Source organism: Drosophila bipectinata, chromosome 3L (genome assembly GCF_030179905.1).
Source record: "Drosophila bipectinata strain 14024-0381.07 chromosome 3L, DbipHiC1v2, whole genome shotgun sequence".
NCBI classification, from domain to species: Eukaryota; Metazoa; Arthropoda; class Insecta; order Diptera; family Drosophilidae; genus Drosophila; species Drosophila bipectinata.
In genome coordinates this window covers 22,149,639-22,167,290 of record NC_091738.1, presented here as the reverse complement: position 1 = coordinate 22,167,290, position 17,652 = coordinate 22,149,639, and the positions used below count along the sequence as shown (strand labels likewise).

At 38.9% G+C, this 17,652-nt stretch overlaps 1 long non-coding RNA gene across 1 annotated transcript; it reads right to left on the bottom strand.

Annotated features, from left to right (window-relative positions):
* Positions 1–4,117: 4,117 nt before the first annotated feature.
* On the bottom strand, positions 4,118–5,304 carry LOC138926437 (uncharacterized). Its single transcript, XR_011442970.1, has 3 exons — positions 4,907–5,304; positions 4,249–4,326; positions 4,118–4,183 (listed from the first exon to the last, which is right to left on the bottom strand). It is a non-coding gene; the product is annotated as an uncharacterized lncRNA (long non-coding RNA).
* Positions 5,305–17,652: the final 12,348 nt, after the last annotated feature.

Below are 17,652 nucleotides of genomic sequence, written 5' to 3'. Positions count from 1 at the left end.
TGGGCTGTTGAGGCTATCAGTCGCTGAAAGTACATAGTTCACCTTACGGCTGGGCTATCATTGACGCCGCAGACGTAAACAAGTCATAGGTCTATCGCCCATTTGGAGGGCTTCAAAGGCACATGAATTCCATAATTATTTATTTGCCCCAGCCACCCGCCACTCCACCATTCCCTTGTCTCTATAGCCCCAAGTACACAATGCAGCTCACACACAGGACAAAACAAACAAACAACAAAATGGCGTCGCTGGCAGACGCCACAAGTAACAATAACAAACGCGGGTGGCTGGTGCGGGGCGCTTGGGTCGAATCCTGGAACGGCCTTCTTCCCGACTCGTCGACGTCGTTGTCTTGTTGATCAAGCGAAAATTTTAATAGAGTCGACGTCAACATCCACGTTGTTTACGTCTCGTCAACATCGTGATTGCTGTTTTGCTCGCACTTCTAGAGGCGTGGTCATTGTTGTGGTTCCAGCAGCTGCCTTGATTAAATTTTTAAATAATTTTCCCCTTTCGCTGCATATTCCTTTTCTTGACCGACAACCAACACAAGTTTCAATCGCATAAAAATTGGTCTGCAAGCAAATAAGATTCAATGGCGTTTAATTGCGAATCAGGACAAAAAATCATTCAGGAAGGTCTTAAAATGTTAAATGAGTTCCATATAGTTTGATTCATAGTGGCGTGAGCCTCCTGAAAGTTACTTTCGGAACTTTAAATGGGAAAGGCCAGCTAAAGTCGAGATTCCCGACTATATTATACCCGCTATTCATCTTATCCACCCACAATTTAACTAAGCTTTAACGGTATGGATTCTCAGCATTCAATTTTTGTTGCATACTCTTGCGCTTGGGCAAATCAACAATTGCAGCCCCCTATGACGATACCTCCGATGCAATCGGAGGCAGCAGGGTAGCAGACTAAAAAGTCTATAACTCCTCTTAAAATTCCTCCGGTTTGGCTGTTTTTTGATTTGTGGGTGTAAATTAGCCAATGGAACAGTTCGGCATCAAAACATTTTTCAAAAACATTAAAGAATAACGATTTCTGTTTTGGGGGAGGGGTGGACGTGACAAAATTTTGAAAAAAACTCGATTTCTTCGGGTACCTTACGAGTTCAAGTTTCAAATTGGATAGCTCTAAGAAATAACAAGAAAGGAAAGCTAACTTCGGGCGGAGCCGAAGTTTATATACCCTTGCAGTAAAAACCGGATATATATCGCAAACATCGGATATAGTTGGCCGATCCTTATGAGAATATGATACTATAACCCAATTTATTATAATACAAAATCTAAAAAAAGTCCCAAACTTTTATCATCAAACATACCAAAGTTAGTATATCTACCAAAAACCATTTCCGATCGTTCAGTTATATGGCAGGTATAAGATATAGTCGGCCGATCGTTATGAAATTTGGTAGGTTGGATCAACTGACCAAAAATAGAATCTGTACCAAGTTCCAGATTTCTATCTTCAAAACACGAAATTTGGGTCATTTCCGATCGTTCAGTTATATGGCAGCTATAGGATATAGTCGGCCGATCCTTATGAAATTTGGCATGTCGTAATGTTTTGCCCAAAAATAGCTTTCGTGTCAAATTTGAACTCTCTAACTCTAAAAACATCAAAGTTATACCATTTCCGATCAATCAGTTATATGACAGCTATAGGATATAGTCGACCGATCCCGGTCCCGGGTTCCGACTTATATACTGCGTGCAAAGGAAAGGTGGTGTGTGCAAAGTTTCAAGTCGATAGCTTTAAAACTGAGAGACTAGTTCGCGTAGAAACAGACAGACAGACGGACATGCTCATATCAACTCAGGAGGTGATCCTGATCAAGAATATATATACTTTATAGGGTCGGAGGTGTCTCCTTCTCTGCGTTGCACACTTTTGGACAAAATTATAATACCCTCTGCAACGGTATAAAAATACCTAGTTCGGCATCAAAAGTTTTTCAAAAAAACCTTCAAGTAGTGACGCTAAAGAAATTCACGAGAGGCGGGAGGGAGCGTTGAAAAATTTTAAAACAAACTTGAACTCCACGGGTATTGTAGGAGTCTCCATGCTAAGTCCTATCCTTCGATACGAAATATATTCTACCGATAAAAAGGTTTTAATAATTATAGATTCACGGATTCTGATAAAGCAAGCCACTTTCACTGGTAGCTTTTATCAAATGCATAAAAAATCAATTTTTTTATTAGTTGTGGGCGTGATTTTAAGGATAAGATGTCATGAACCCCGTTTTTATGCGACAGACGTAATCTTTATTTAGCTAGAGATTAAAAACATTATTAAGAAAGCTTTTATAAGCGCAGATAATTTTTTTTGATACATATTTGTTTAGCAAAAAAATCACTTTTGGCCTGAATTTCCGTCTTTGACTGTCCGCCAAATTATTGTGACGAGCCAGAATTCACCCTTGTATAGTGCAACGAACTCGTTTGTTCTCCTTAGTGCCGAATTGTGTTCGTCGCTTACTAAATCTCAAAGGATAACCAAAGTAGAACACTTTCCATCCTTTTGGTTGAGACTATATACAAATCGTCCAAAAAGCGATTTCATCGAGTGGAATTCGTCCAGCGTCCAAGAAAAAATATCGAAAAAACATGTTTTTTAAACTCTTTATAGTCTAATTTTTTTAAATTTTGACTTTTAATTGAATGTATAAACTGCTTTAAAAATTTTTAAATCTAATTTTCCTCTTCGTGATAATGCAACATCTCCATATCTCTGAGCCCTTATATCCTTAAATCATGAATGCAATCATATTAGTGGGTACGTAAGATTTGTGCAGGTGAAAAATATATGTATATACAATGTATATTATACATACATATAAGTACATACATATATGTAAATTCATTAAAGTGATTGGAAGGGTACTTAAAATTGGTGTCCTTTTGAAAATTGCTTTTATTGACGCTGACATCAGGCGACCAGCTTCCATGAAGGACACGGGCGGACAGTGTCTGCGACGCCTCTTTATTTATGTGGCCGTATTGTATGGGTTGTGAGAAACGACATATTGGTCAGTGGACATAATTATGGGAATTTTTCGTAATTAAATATTCCTTGTAATTTGCATTCGCGGCCCTTGCGTTTTTATTATCCTCGACTCTCTCAGCCTTCTCTCTCCCTTTTTGGCACCCACAAGGACCTTTTGTTGTCAATTTTTAAAGGTAATTGAATAATTCAATAAAGTGGTTTCATAATTATATAGCAGAACGTTGCCCCTACGAAAAAAGTAAAACTTCAGCAGAAAAGTTTCTACCATAGCCAGGCAAAACATCCCAAAATTGTGAATTTTTTTCAATTTCCGGCTTAAGACAAACAAATGTACTCCGAAAGTGCGAGAGGAGCATCTCCGCCAACGGAAGTTGCTGATGCTGTTTAAAAAGCGGAGCAAGTGGAAGGGGCGGGACTAAAATTTATTTTTTATTTACACCGGATATTAATTTTATAGCAGGCAGGAGGCACTCGGAGCTTGACAAAAGCGTCAAGTCAAGGACTTTAACTTTTGATCTCCAAAGCATACACTCCCCTCAGTATGGTAGGAGTGCGTTCTTCTTCAATAATTTTAGCCTGTCGCTTCCGGCTGTCCAGCTGTCAAGGGGCAAGCCCGGCTCGTCGCTTGGCTAATAACATATACAACTTCCGATGGCGGAAGTGTGCAACTGAGGAGCCCATTTTCAATATGTGGGTCTGGTGTGAGACGAGTATAATGTCTGCGAGAAAACGAAGCACGCTTTTCTGCAAGAAAAACCTGTCCGAGACATAAGTTGAGCTCCGCTTCGTGGATTGTGTTACCACAGCAACAGGCAGTGAGGTGGAAGGTGGCGCAATACCCTAGGGCATTCAATTTTTCACAGTAAAAGACGTCTCAAACCCTTTAAGATATCATCAGCTGCATTTTAATGTTACCTGGGCTTTCGTTGGCATAGCTCCAAGATATTCTTATCGAAGAAAACTAATAAAAAGCATTAGTTAATAAACAACATATGAAAGCATAGGACCCTTGACATTCCTGGCATAGAAATTTCTTACTTAAAATAAAAAAAAGCTTTTTGTCTAATTTTTTTCAAAGCTTTAACTTTATTAATAAAATATTTTTTTTACAATTGATGTCGAGAACAAAGTTGAAAATTAAAAGATTTTTGTCGTCAGAGCGTATCTGAAAAAAAAAGACAAAAATTTTTAATCTTTGTTAAAGATAAATACATATATCATCTTAATTACTTCTTTTCACATTTTTGGCATCATTGCTATATTGCTAGGGCAACTTAGCCCTTTCTTCTTGACATTTGAACATGACCACTGAAAATAAAGAGCAAATTAAAACATTACACATTTCTTTACAAATTTATGAATCTTAAAGAACAATGTATCTCCTAAAACTCTTAAGTTAAATTGTAAATTAAAAATTGGGTTACTCCTAACCTCTATTGCATAAATAATTACAAATAATAAAAATGTTTTGTTGTTATTTATAATTTTTTTAAAACATGTACAATGTACATACAAAACTCAATAAATTAAAGTTTTGGGGGAAAAAAGTGTCAGGCTCCAATTAAATGAATTTTAGTTTTATTACTTTTCAAATACCGTAAGCTTTTAAACATTTTATGATATATATAATTAAATCGCGTAAAAGGTATACAAGGTAATTAGGTAACCCCAAAGTAAGTAATCGTAAGAAGATATGATCAGTGAAGTTGGTAAAACCACGAAGGCGCGGAGTGACGGAGAGCTCGCGAATGCAAAAGCTGTTTTATAAAATTAAAAATGGTCAATAATTCTTTCAGTTGAAAAATAAGTTTAAGGAACAAAAACCTTGAATAAATTGCATTAGGGGTAAAAAACAAAATTTTAAATTTTCGAGATTCAATTTTCTTACCTTCTATTAATTTTCCTTCCGCAAAATTGCAGCAAAGTTTCACTAAAAACGACTCTAAGTACACGTCGCAAAAAGGGGTCATTTTAAAGAAAATAAATGAGCTTGCTAATTTTATTTAAAACATGTTTTACGTAAAATAGTTTCAAATTGGGGTAGAAAAAAAATTTATTACCCCTCAAAGAAAAAATTGGTTTACACGAAAAATTTGTAAGCAGTCCTAAAATCATCCTTTTAATTTTCATGTCGTTTATATTATTCTATCTCAAATTTGTATATATATATATTTTTTTTTCATTATTAAAGTGCTTTAGGCCATTGACCTTAGAAATTATTTCCCGTGTGTTATAAACAATACAGTAACGATACAGTGCGTTACTAAAATTATCAAGTCGTACCTTTGAAAAATCAGAAAAATCAAAGCAAGTTTTACAAATTTTAAGAAAAATTGATGCTTTATGCCAACTAACAATGTGTTTATTGTATTACTAATAAAAAATGTTGGTAAGAAATTTTATAAGTTTTTCACATTAAAAAAAAGCGCACGGCGCCGCGTATTGCATCTGTGTTCGATCCCCGATTTAAAAAAAGGTGAATTTGATCGCTCAATAAGGCTAAGCATGCAGTCAAAGTTGGAAATTTAATGCTGGAGCCTTCTAACGTTATTGGGAATGATCCGAGGAACAAATCCATACCTCCTTTGAAACCTGCACCAACAAAGCGTTTCTCTCTTTTGGAAACAAAATTTGAGGATAACAAAGGAAAGGTCTTGAGAAGCAAAAAGGCGTCCAAAGAGTGCCCGCTTAATTTTTTTAAGGTAAATGTTTTATTTTAGTCTATGTTCGGCCTGAAAAGGGGATAGATCAAGGAGTGGGGAATATTGCGGAAATCGAAAATATGTTAGAATGCACAAAAATTGTTTCCATTTTTAAATAAACAAATTGCACGTCAAACTTGGTGAAGTAATGTACTTATTACAGACGCCAAAAATGCAAAAAGAAATTCCAATGATTCTTCACCATTTACTTAGTTTCTTAGCACCCAAATAAAAACCAAATTAATGAAGCTGCCACAAAATGTTCAGTTAAAAACTGTCGTCCTTTTAAAATTACGCAGGAAAGGGCTAAAACAATTGTTACTTTATTCGCCAGTGTGGAGAACAATATTCCAAATATTTCAGAATATTACAGAGCAATTACAGACAACCTATTACCCCATCTTTCGACATTATCGAGAAATAAGGAAAACTAATCCAGACGAAAAACGATATCCGGAAGAAAGATGATGAATCCAACAAACTCTGGCTATTCCTTTCCATCAAAGTTCCACTAAAAGTTTAATTTCACGTTTTGAAGAGATTGAATTAAAATAAAGACCACTTTCCATTGCTTTTTAAGGTTATTTGTAGACCTTTAGATTTTCCAGACAGTGCCACTTCAGAGAGTTCTTTCTCTCCAGTCGGAATTTTACTTTCTGAAACAAGCAATATTGCCGCAAATAAGAACATGATAAATGAAACAGTGTTTCTTAATTGAAATAAAGAAAAAAAGTGTAATAATTTGAATTTGCTTATTTATTTTCTCCTTCATTAAACTTTTACATTTGTACTGTTTTATTTTAATACAACCGAGACATTAAAATGGGTATCGACCTGGGTTTTTCTTAGTACTTAAAGAATAAAGACTCGAACATCGATGTGTATCCATCTCTATAAGAAAAGTCAATCAACAGTTATAGGAACCCCCTCAAGGAGATTAAACAATTTGTTTAGTCTATCGCGATAGTTTTATATTATAAAATTTATAATAATCGACGGCGAACCTTTAACCAAGGTTTCAAATAATAACTTTACAATTCATTCGGTAAAACTGATATTTTCAATGCCATAAATAATGGCGAAAATACCTTAACGTAACCGAGTCCCAGGCTGAGTATTTGTCGACATCAGCTGTTTATTCTTATTTGCCGCTGATGTCGCTTCATTAAATGGTAGAGTTATTAAATTACCGCAGCCATCGAACCAGCCAACAGTTGGCTGCAATTTGTACAATGTGAAATATGTAATTGTCGAGGCGTTGTCCCGGTCTAACCGTCTGTCGCTCCGTCCATCTGTCTGTCCGGCAGCCCGTCCCTTGGGCATCATGTTTAATCACACAAACCAACAACAGAGCAACAGCGTGAAAAGAGGGCAGAAGAAGAAGCAACCCAAAAACCACATTCGGCAAAAGCCAGCAATGAAAATCGATGCCCGAAATGACAGTGACAATTTCATTTAATTGGTTTTAATTAAATTAATGAGTGAATTTTACAAATTGCAGCAAAATGATAAATAAGTAATTTAATATGTATTCCGAGTGCCCACTCCCCTTTATTTTAATTTAATTTTATATTCATCGAAACTGGCGCTAAAGCCTATATTTTGTTCTGAAATTTCATTATGTGAGCGGCATCAAATGTAGTTTATTTAAATGCATTAATTAGTTTAAAAAACCGTTTTTAAATCTATGCAATTCTTCAGGGGCTATATATGTATTTTTAAACTAAGCTCTGATCTGATGAGCTAAGAAGGCCGCCATACTACTCGCCGGAGACAACAAATTATTGACGGCTGAAAAATTGGATTCTAGTAGTCCTGGCAGGAAAAATATGCTGATCTACTTTCCGCAAAAAAAGGGACTAGTTTAATCTACCTAAACAGAAAATCAATGATGAAAGCAAAAAATATGAACGGATGAGTCCAAGAATTTGAAGGAAGCTACGGCAAAGTACATTTCCATTTGAACACATAAATTTTCACAACAAATTCAATTTCCTCTTTGATTTTTAGCAAACGAGCAGTGGGAAGGCTGTCGGAGCCAATGGCTGTGGCAAAGGCAGTGCCAGTGGCAGTGGCAGCAGCAGCAGGGCAGGGAAAATAAAATAAATAACTTCCCCGAGAGCGCAACAGTTGCCAATAAAGCGAACCGAACGAGGGATGAGGCTCGTCTAACAAAACGGAAGCGGAAATGCAGCGTGTGTTTGTATACGTGCTAGTGGGTGTGGGCGTGGATGGGTATGGGTATGGGTGTGTGCTAGAACAAATAGCAAATAAGTGCAAAGCAACCAATTGATAAAGTAAAAAACACTTCAAACTGCACCAGCCCCAAGCATCGCTCTTGTAACAAAAGCCCACCAACTGCGGCGATTCGGTTGCGAGTCGAGCCGAGCTGATTCGAGGTGTAGAGTGGGTGTAGAGCGGGTGTAGAGTGCTAAGTGTTCCACAACAACAGCGGCAAGGCACTGGGACTACGTATCGCAGGCACCCGCAGTTGCCAGTCGGAGGAGAAAAACCAGAGCAAGGCAACCACTTCATAAATAATTCATTTCCCGCCTGCTAACTTAACTTGAACAGCCTTTTTTGAACGGGATATCCATTGCGCTAAAAGTTGCTGAGGTGTGCTCGACGGCTGAGGGACGATGACCGTTCATGTTTCTTTTTTAGTTATTTTCCTTTATCGCCAAACCCACCTTATTAATTTAAATGTAAGCACTCAATTATTTATGAATGAGAGGAAAAAATTGCAAAAGCTATCCTTCATACTTGTTCCAGGCTTTCTGTCGTCGGGAGCATACGATCGCGGATTGGCCAACCTAATGAAATTGAAATATGTAGGTAGCTCCATGTCCAGAGAAGTACCCTGCTGGTTTTTTCATATGCACAGCATATGCAACAGTCAGGAGCATCCAGTGCCAGCGGGAATGAAAGAAGGGAGGAGAGTCGCCGCCGTAGACGCCAAACTAACGTGAAATAGACACGAACAAAGGCTTTTCATGCCTTTGCAAGCATAAAATTGCTTTTTTGCAACAAATATCCTGACAGGCGGAGGCAGGACGGCCAAGAGTCTCGGCATGTTTGTCTAGCATCCGACTCGCCCGTCCTCCAAGGCGAGTCCTCGCGGTCGGCTTCCCCCGCGCCCCCTATTTGTTTGCAATTGCATGCGTATTTGATTCAATTTCTGCAATTTATTTGCAATTTGGCAGACGCCGGCGTCTTCTGCTTTTTATCTCTTTGATGATTGAAAGCACACGCACCAGGATCAGATGCCTCCACCGCCTGCTCCGTCAGTTGATTAAATGCTTTAAATGAAAATGCCAGTTCCCACGAAACAAAAAGGCGAGTTCAGGTGCCAGCCATGGTATCTGCGCCAATTCATATCCCGCACATATGAATACATGTACATTGTTTACATTGTTGTATTGTCATCCATCCGAAATGCATAAATTTAACACCTAGTAAGCAATTCTGCCCGGCATACTGACGGAACCTAAGCGCCACGCACACATGGACACCGCTGCCACAGCCAACAATGTGCAACACCCACACTTCCGCTTCCTGAGCATCCGCCGTCGCCTCCCGCGCTGCCCTGGCCACCGCCTTTAAGTTGCAGTGCCTCTGCCGCCGGAGCGTCATGTGCATATATTAAGTGCACCTAAAGCAACACAAAGCCGCATTATAATTAAATGCAGGGGGTGGCACTTCCCATTAAATTCGAAGCGCCGCCCAGATAGAGAGGACAACGCAAGATGAACTCCTTCGCCACCCAGACGAGCGCTGGGTAAGATCCAAACCACTGAAATCGCAATCATTATAATACGCTCCGAGTTGCACATACAAACGAATGGAGCTTAAAAAAATATGGTTGTTTTCTGGCAGTGCACTCATTTTTCAGGCGCCACCGAAGAGGACAAGTTATGCGTTGACCGGAACTTCGACGACCTTAAGCCCCTCAGCGCCCTCTTCCCACCCACTCGCCCCGAGTGCGCCGGGGGCAAGTGCAGACGAGACGAGGCCAGAAGCCAGAAGCGTCGCCACCGAAGGGAGTAAACAAACCCAAAACCCAAAAGCAGCGGCATGGACTGCAAAAACAACAAAGGCTATGATAATGAAGGCATTCATTATTATTCCAATTGCTATCTCCACTCGCAGGGCCCCACTCTCCCAGTCCATGCTCCATGCCTCATGCTCCATCCTGCAGCATCCCTCCGGCTGGTTAAATCGCTGCCTGGCGCCAAAGAAGCGATTAAATGGAATTGTGTCACAAACAAAAATCGCTTAAAGACGACGCAAATAGAACCGAAATCTGGGAGTTACAAGATGGAAAGTGTTGGAATTTTAGTGCTATTCGAGGAAAAGTTTTATTGGAGTTCTTAAATTTTTCAGCGTCGGCCAAGTCTGTCAACCGAATTCAACTGGCAATCAATTTTTGAGATATGAGGGTAACTAATGTTGCATGCGGCACCTCTGATAGTCTTGTGCGCCGCCCGTGGAAAGCGGAATTGTAATTCTTGTTGTCTCATTCCAGATCCTGTGACACAAACGTCGCATAAATTGCTGCTACCCAATTACGAGGAGCAACAATGAAGGTGGGCCAGCCATTCTCGTATCGCCGCACACCCCCACCCGCTCCCTTGGTCAACACACCCAGGGCATTGTCTGGGCCGGGCGCGTTGTAGTTGCCAATTTTAGGCCAAAATGTTATCATGTCACTCGCAGTCGTCGTCATTGTGCCACTCCACTGGCATTAGCCACTCCTGGGCGGCCCTCCTCTACCCTGCGCCCTGCTACATGCAACTGCAACCGGCTTCAGGTCCAGTTGCGAGGCCCCCGTTTTTGGAGTGCGAATTTGCGTAAATATAATTTATTTACGCAATGGCCAACGAGCCATGACAGGGCTGGAAGGCTTCGCCGGACGGAGGCAGCCATGATTATATAAGCCCGGCTAACACTCACAAAAGCAGGGATTGCAATTCAGTTGCAGTCTGTGGCCATTGTCTGTTTGGTGAAGGCGTGACGTTTAAGACTCTGTCACATTGGTCACACATCCTGCGACGTGTCTAGGCCCTAAGCCAGGGCGTTTAATTACAATGAGATTGGGACTTTGGTCCGGGACCTCCGGAACTAGGGAGCAGTGAGCAGGCAGGGACTTCCGTTTTGATCCTACTGCTGGCTGCGTCAACTGCAGCACGTAAGCTCATGAATTTCGTAAAGCATTTTATATTTTACTGGCAACTGGCAACAAGCAATTGTTGTATGGATCTCTCGATTGGATTTTGCTCCGCTAACTTCAATCAAAATCACAAAATTGAAGCGCACCTCGTGTCTGGGGAATCCGCTCTGCTTACAAACAGCATGTCAACTGCGCTAATAGCAATTGCAATTGCAAAAGCATTTTCCTTTTCCACGTGTATTAACATAATCAAATTGGATTTGTGCACAGGATAATGATGAGCTTCATTATTGGTTGTATTCCTGTATATCTGTATTCCGTCCCGTGGACGTTGTTATTGCCGCCGTTCTCATCCATGTGTCTGCTGGTGTATACATTTTGTCATTTCTGTCGTCCCTGTCATCGTCGTCGCTTATTATAAATTATAATGAATTTTCTCCTTCTTTCACCAGCCACTTGTTGTCAGTGGCAACTCCACTCCGAAGCAGCTTCCCCATCCAGTCTTCGGCGCAGTCCCCTGGAAAATGAAGGCACATGGGGACGCAGTTAGTCAGCCATAATCGAAGAACTCGCCTGGCTGGGCCAGACTTCTTGCGAGGACCTGTACTGCTCCATGTGTCGCTATTTGGGAAATATTTCAGGACGTTCACTGCCGCGACATGCCTGGCAGCCACTTTTTCGGCGCCTTTGCTTATTATGCAAATTCCAGCAGCGCTCCAGCAGAAAAATACAAAACTGGCGATGATAGCCGAGGGACAATTTGCATCGTCTACAATTAAAATTTAAATCGCAAGTAATTTAATTGGGATAAACTCCTCCGGCCACTTCAATTTCGTAATGATTTCAAGGGCTGGGCCGGAGAGCAGCGCAATTAACCAGCAATTTTCGCATAAACGTCTCTTTCATAATTGAGACTGGCCGCAAAAAGGCTAAGGATAAAGAAAAATATACAGGAGGAGACTTTTCAATTGGCAGCGTCATAGTCGTCTGCTCCAGCTAAGAGCAGCATTATCTCCACCATCATTATCCTCATGATTGCCTTCATCAGCTGCCGCATTACCGTCGGTTCCACATTTTTTTGTTCGCTTTTGTTGGCAGTCGTTGCAATCATTGCAATTGTTACCGCCGGGCTGAAGACCCAGACCCAGTCAAATGTCAAGGTGGGTGGCCAACCACACAGGAATCCAAATCGTTCGCAGAAATGGCTGCCGTTTTGGCAACCTCGGAGTATCCAAAACTGTTTTTGACAGCCGGAACGGTCCTTAGGCCGTTTTCGGAAGCCCTTAAATGCACCAATTCTGCTTAGTAGCCAGTCGGAGATGTAATAAAATGGGCAATGGCTCTAAACAAGCCACCCCAGGACCAAGCATTCACAGTCATGAGTCCCGATGGGAGGGCAAGACAGTAGCCACGAAAAAACAATGTCAGGAAGGTGGTCGAGTTCGAATCCTTGGCGTAGCATGCCAAACGCCTTAGGGCCAATAAGCGGCGGACGAATAAAAGGGCCAAAGGACCTCCGCCTACCTCTACCCCACTTACGGGGAGTCCTGAAGAAGACACTTGAGGTTGGATATTAAAAATACATGAGAACAGGATGCATGCCGGCCTTGAGCACCGTTTTGGGGTCAGGGGATGTGGTTGTTCGGGTTGCCCAACATGGGATCTACTTGAGTTACAAGTGGCTTATTTACCTTTTGATAAGTGCAGTCTGGAGTGCCATGTCTTGAAAACTCATCCTTATTTTATCTGCCTCCTTAAACAGCTACCTTCTTAAAACACCAATGAGATTTTTCTTATTTGATCATAATTGTCCGAATAGCAACATGATGGCAACGTAAACTAAAAATAGCTTATTTTTTGAATTTAACTAAGATAATATTAATACGAAACCCACTGCTGTCAATGGAAAGGTAAGGCCGAAAACCATTATCTCGGAACCATGCGTACCTTGAATTCGATTCCTTCTCTATCCAGTGGATAGCATCCACCCACTGCAATGGGCCATCATCAATGATGATTTATGCCCTGAGTGCAGTGATAACTCAACCACACGGCCCTGATAAAATGACAAAATGATGAAATGAAACAGCAAGGCTGCAACACTGAGGCAACATGGCGTCCGACTCAAATTAATGGACGTGGCTTGGCCACAGGATGTTTTTTGGAAAGCCAATTTGAGTATGGTTTTCAATTAAAACGTCACTCGAGCTGTAAAACAGGTTGACGTGGCTACATTCGAGGTCCATTTGAGACAGTAATATGAGATATTGACGAAGAGCATCGATAAAATCTTATTTGTGCACTGTTAAAATTTTATTTCGTTTTAAAATGAAAGGGAGAATTTTGTAGTTTTAATTTTATTAGCTGATTTATTTGCCATTTAATGCCGACCAATAATATTTTCAGAATTTAAAAAATACAATACATTTATAGTTTAATTTTCAATTCATATTTTTTATTCGAAATATTTAATCAAAGTCACATGAAATAATGACAAAATTTATGTTGTAATTGATACGACAGTAAGAAACTTAAAAAATTTAAATTATGTCATTGGAGATAGTATTTAAATATGTGAGTAAGATATGAATGTAAGTAATATTTATATGTGTAATTTTTGGACGTTATCAACCCACTGTGTAGGTGAACTTCTTGTGCGTGTGTGCTAAAATGATCGATGTATATTTCCGATTTGATTTGATTTCCGATTTTACTTGAATTTGTTTCAAGCTTAATATATCATTATTTTAAGCTTTCTCAGGCAGCACTTGTTTAACCTCAAGTTTTTTTTTAGAAAGCTAATTAAAAAGGATTATGGTCGCAATCTCCCTCTTACATACATTTACATATTCGTTGGGAATGCATACCCACGTATCTTCATGGTTGTCGACCAAAGGAAATCCGAATTTGAAGTCTTCCCTTGCAGGTTGGGTGCCTGGCAGCTCTGCAGGCTTCGCCAGGATCGCATGCACACATATTATCCTCAATTAGCGCGCTTATTGTTGGCTCAATCCTCTCCACCCGCTTCACAATACGGTGCCATCCTGCTTTTAATTGAGAGGAGGCTTTGGTTTAAGTACCTAAAGTTGAGCTCTTGCCATGAAATACAAACTTTACATTTCGACTGCCACTATCCGCCAGTGCATTAGGGCGGTCCCTATTTTCGGCAACATTTTAGGGTCCTTTTAGTATCCAGTTTAAAAGTGCATGAAGTCGAATCCAATTAAATTTATTTGATGATATTCGGGTTGCAATTTATCACTCACAAAAAATTTTTCAAGGCTTATACAATTTTCATACAGCAACTTTTGTTCAAGAAAAGATTGTTGGACAGATATTCGCTTTCCACAACTTTTAATAAAAATTAAAAGTAATTTATGTTGGCTTAAATATATTAGGTTCACCCTACGTTCATATGCATATATCATAATACAATCGCTTATCTCCTACTCTCATCCTGCATCCCCATTCCTGGTCTCTCTGCGGTGGCTTGCGTGTTGTTGTTTTTATTTGTTATGCATTTTGCCCGGAAATTGGAGATAATAAGCATATTGTTGTGCGAAAACAATGGCAGCGCTAATGACGTACATCTGTGTGGGTAGGCACATGCACATTCGTTGCGCCATGTTTGGACATCTGTGTACGTTAATAACCCTGCACATGGGAAAATCATGGAGTTCAGCACAAAATCCGGAGCCTGTGACTTCAATCTTCAAAATAAAACAAGTACAAATTTATATACCGATTGCATATAGTAACTGCAATAGAAAACAAATTTCTTAAGGTACCTAAATCATAAAGTAAGCTTTCAAAAATCATTAGAATATATCGTATTTTATATGTATTTTTGGTTGCACAGTTTGAATGGAACCTTTAGGACCTAATAAAATTTTGGTTTTCTACACAAGTTTTGGGAAGATCCCATGTTTAGTTTCCTTAAAAAATCGTTGTTCTTTTTAAGACTTTAGCTCATACTATTTTATTCGGTAAATGGCTTCAAGCGTTTTGCATTTCCGTAGAACCCTTTACTTTTAGCATACCTTTGTCCTTAGCGAAATATACAATCGTCCTAATTGAATTAAAAGTAAATGCAACTTTTATTCATAGCAATTATGGAAGTGGAAGTGAATCGGTTTCTAATTTGGAATGAGAAAGTAGATGCATCAAAACATGTATATATGTATGTAAGTACATTTTCATTTCTATTTCATTACAATTTCATTTAAGAGAAGCTTAAAAGCTCACCAAATGGCAAATGGCTGCCATCCGCGCAATTATTTTTGTACATTTTGCCCATTCCCAGGAAGTTTCCACAATTTGTAAACAATGGTTAAAAGTACAAGGTAAAGGCACCTTAAAAACAATAGGCAGAGGAGAGTGCTAAGGATAAAAGCAACTTCAATTTAAGGAATTCCAAGGTAATGAAAATACAAGTTAAGTGCAATGAAAATGGCTGGATTATGTCTGTTAAGAGTTGAAATCTTTGAATTCTTTTTAATTTCTGTATTATTTTAAGCTGAAGTTTTTTGAGGTTGTATTTAAATTTTATCGAGGAGAATCTTACAACAGTTTTTTAACGAATACACTAATCACTAAACACTATAATAAAATCACTAAGATCCCGAAATCAGAACCCAAAATATCCTAAAATTTTAACTCAAATCGGGAGTCGGTTGTTCTTGTTTGTTGGTTAACTTAAAAATTTGGTTGGTATTTAAAATAAAAACAAATCCAAACATTATTTAATTTATAATACATAATTGTATTCAATAATAATTTTCCCGACTGTCATGCTTTAGAATGTTCCGTATTTGTATCATATTTTCTTGCTGAGAACAGTAGACTTTTGTTGCACTGAACTCTGAAAAAGGCATATAAATGGGACAGAAGCTCAATGCACAAGATAAACAACTGCAGCAGAGTATGGGTCCATGGAAATTAAGCCAAAGCCAGTGACTGGACTGCGGTTGCTGCTCGAATGAGTCCTGCAAACGTTAATTGCAACGCTTGTGAATCCTTCATGTACTTCCTTCCATCAGTGGATTCATATGCACATGCATTCACATTTTTTTGGAATGCAGGTTTTGCAGTCTGCTGAAATCCTGTCGTTCTTTAGCTTTTGTATAATAACAAAAAAGTGGCAAAATAACTATGAAGAATGCTCATACTAGATAAAAGACAACACGTTAAAACCAGACAGTAAAGGTACATAAGGGCGGAGCTGAAGTTGATATACCCTTGCAGTTAAAACCGGATATATATCGCAAACATTGGATATAGTTGGCCGATCCTTATGAGAATATAATAATATAACCCAATTTATTATAATATAAAATCTAAAATAAAAGACCCAAACTTCTATCTTCAAAAATACCAAAGTTGGTATTTCTAACCATTTCCAAAAACCATTTCCGATCGTTCAGTTATATGGCAGCTAAAAGATATAGTCAGCTGATCGTTATAAAATTTGGTAGGTCGGATTAACTGACCAAAAATTTAATCTGTACCAAGTTCCTGCTTTCTATCTTCAAAAACACGAAAGTTGGGTCATTTCCGATTTTTCAGTTATATGGCAGCTAAAGGATATAGTCGGCCGATACTTATGAAATTTGGCATGTCGTAATGTTTTGCCAAAAAAAGCTCTCATGTTAAATTTGAACTCTCTAACTCTAAAAACACCAAAGTTATACCATTTCCGATCAATCAGTTATATGGCAGCTATAGGATATAGTCCGCCGATCCGACTTATATACTGCGTGCAAAGGAAAGAAGGGTGTGTGCAAAGTTTCAAGTCGATAGCTTTAAAACTGAGAGACTAGTTCGCGTAGAAACAGACAGACAGACAGACGGACAGACAGACGGACATGCTCATATCAACTCAGGAGGTGATCCTGATCAAGAATATATATACTTTATAGGGTCGGAGATGTCTCCTTCACTGCGTTGCACACTTATGGACAAAATTATAATACCCTCTGCAAGGGTATAAAAATCGGATATAAATAGCTGAGAACTTCAACGAGTATGATTGGGTATGACCAAAGATTATAATCTTTGTACTTTATAATCTTTGGTATGACCCAAACCACATCAACAGTCGCAACAATTAAAGTCGCTTCAAGGACTACCCAACTCCAACATAGTTTTTTTGAGTCGTACCCATACATACCAGACACTGAAGTACGTCTCACCCCCGAAGAAGTGAATGAAAATAAAGCAATCAAGTTAAAAAATGTAAATGTGAAAAAAGACAACGTTAAGAAAAGAGTCGAAACCTTCGAAAAATGAAGTGGTTATCAATGATTGTTTGATAACCTTTCTTATGGCTCGCGACCTCGGCTACGCGCGCTCAGTAGACGGATCAGAAACGATCATACGAGTACAAGTTTGGATGCATTTGGGGTATTGCTTTACCGCATCAAAACAAATCATTCCCAACTGGGTTGAAAATGATTCAAAATTGTTTCAAATCAATTACTCTGAGCGATTAGATCTCTGTGTTCACATGAATCAAATTGAAAAATCCGATGGAGTTACAATAGAATAGAAGTTAGTTGTGTAATAAATAATTGCAGTTACCTATTGTTATATATATATATATTTATATTTTCAATAAAAATTGAATTTATTACAATACAAATTACAAAATGAGGATAATTTGCAACTTCGACGAAACTGTATTTATTTTTAACAGTTATGGTAACTTATATTCTCGTTCAACGGTGATATCTATAAAGTATTATGACACTTAAATTAAAACTA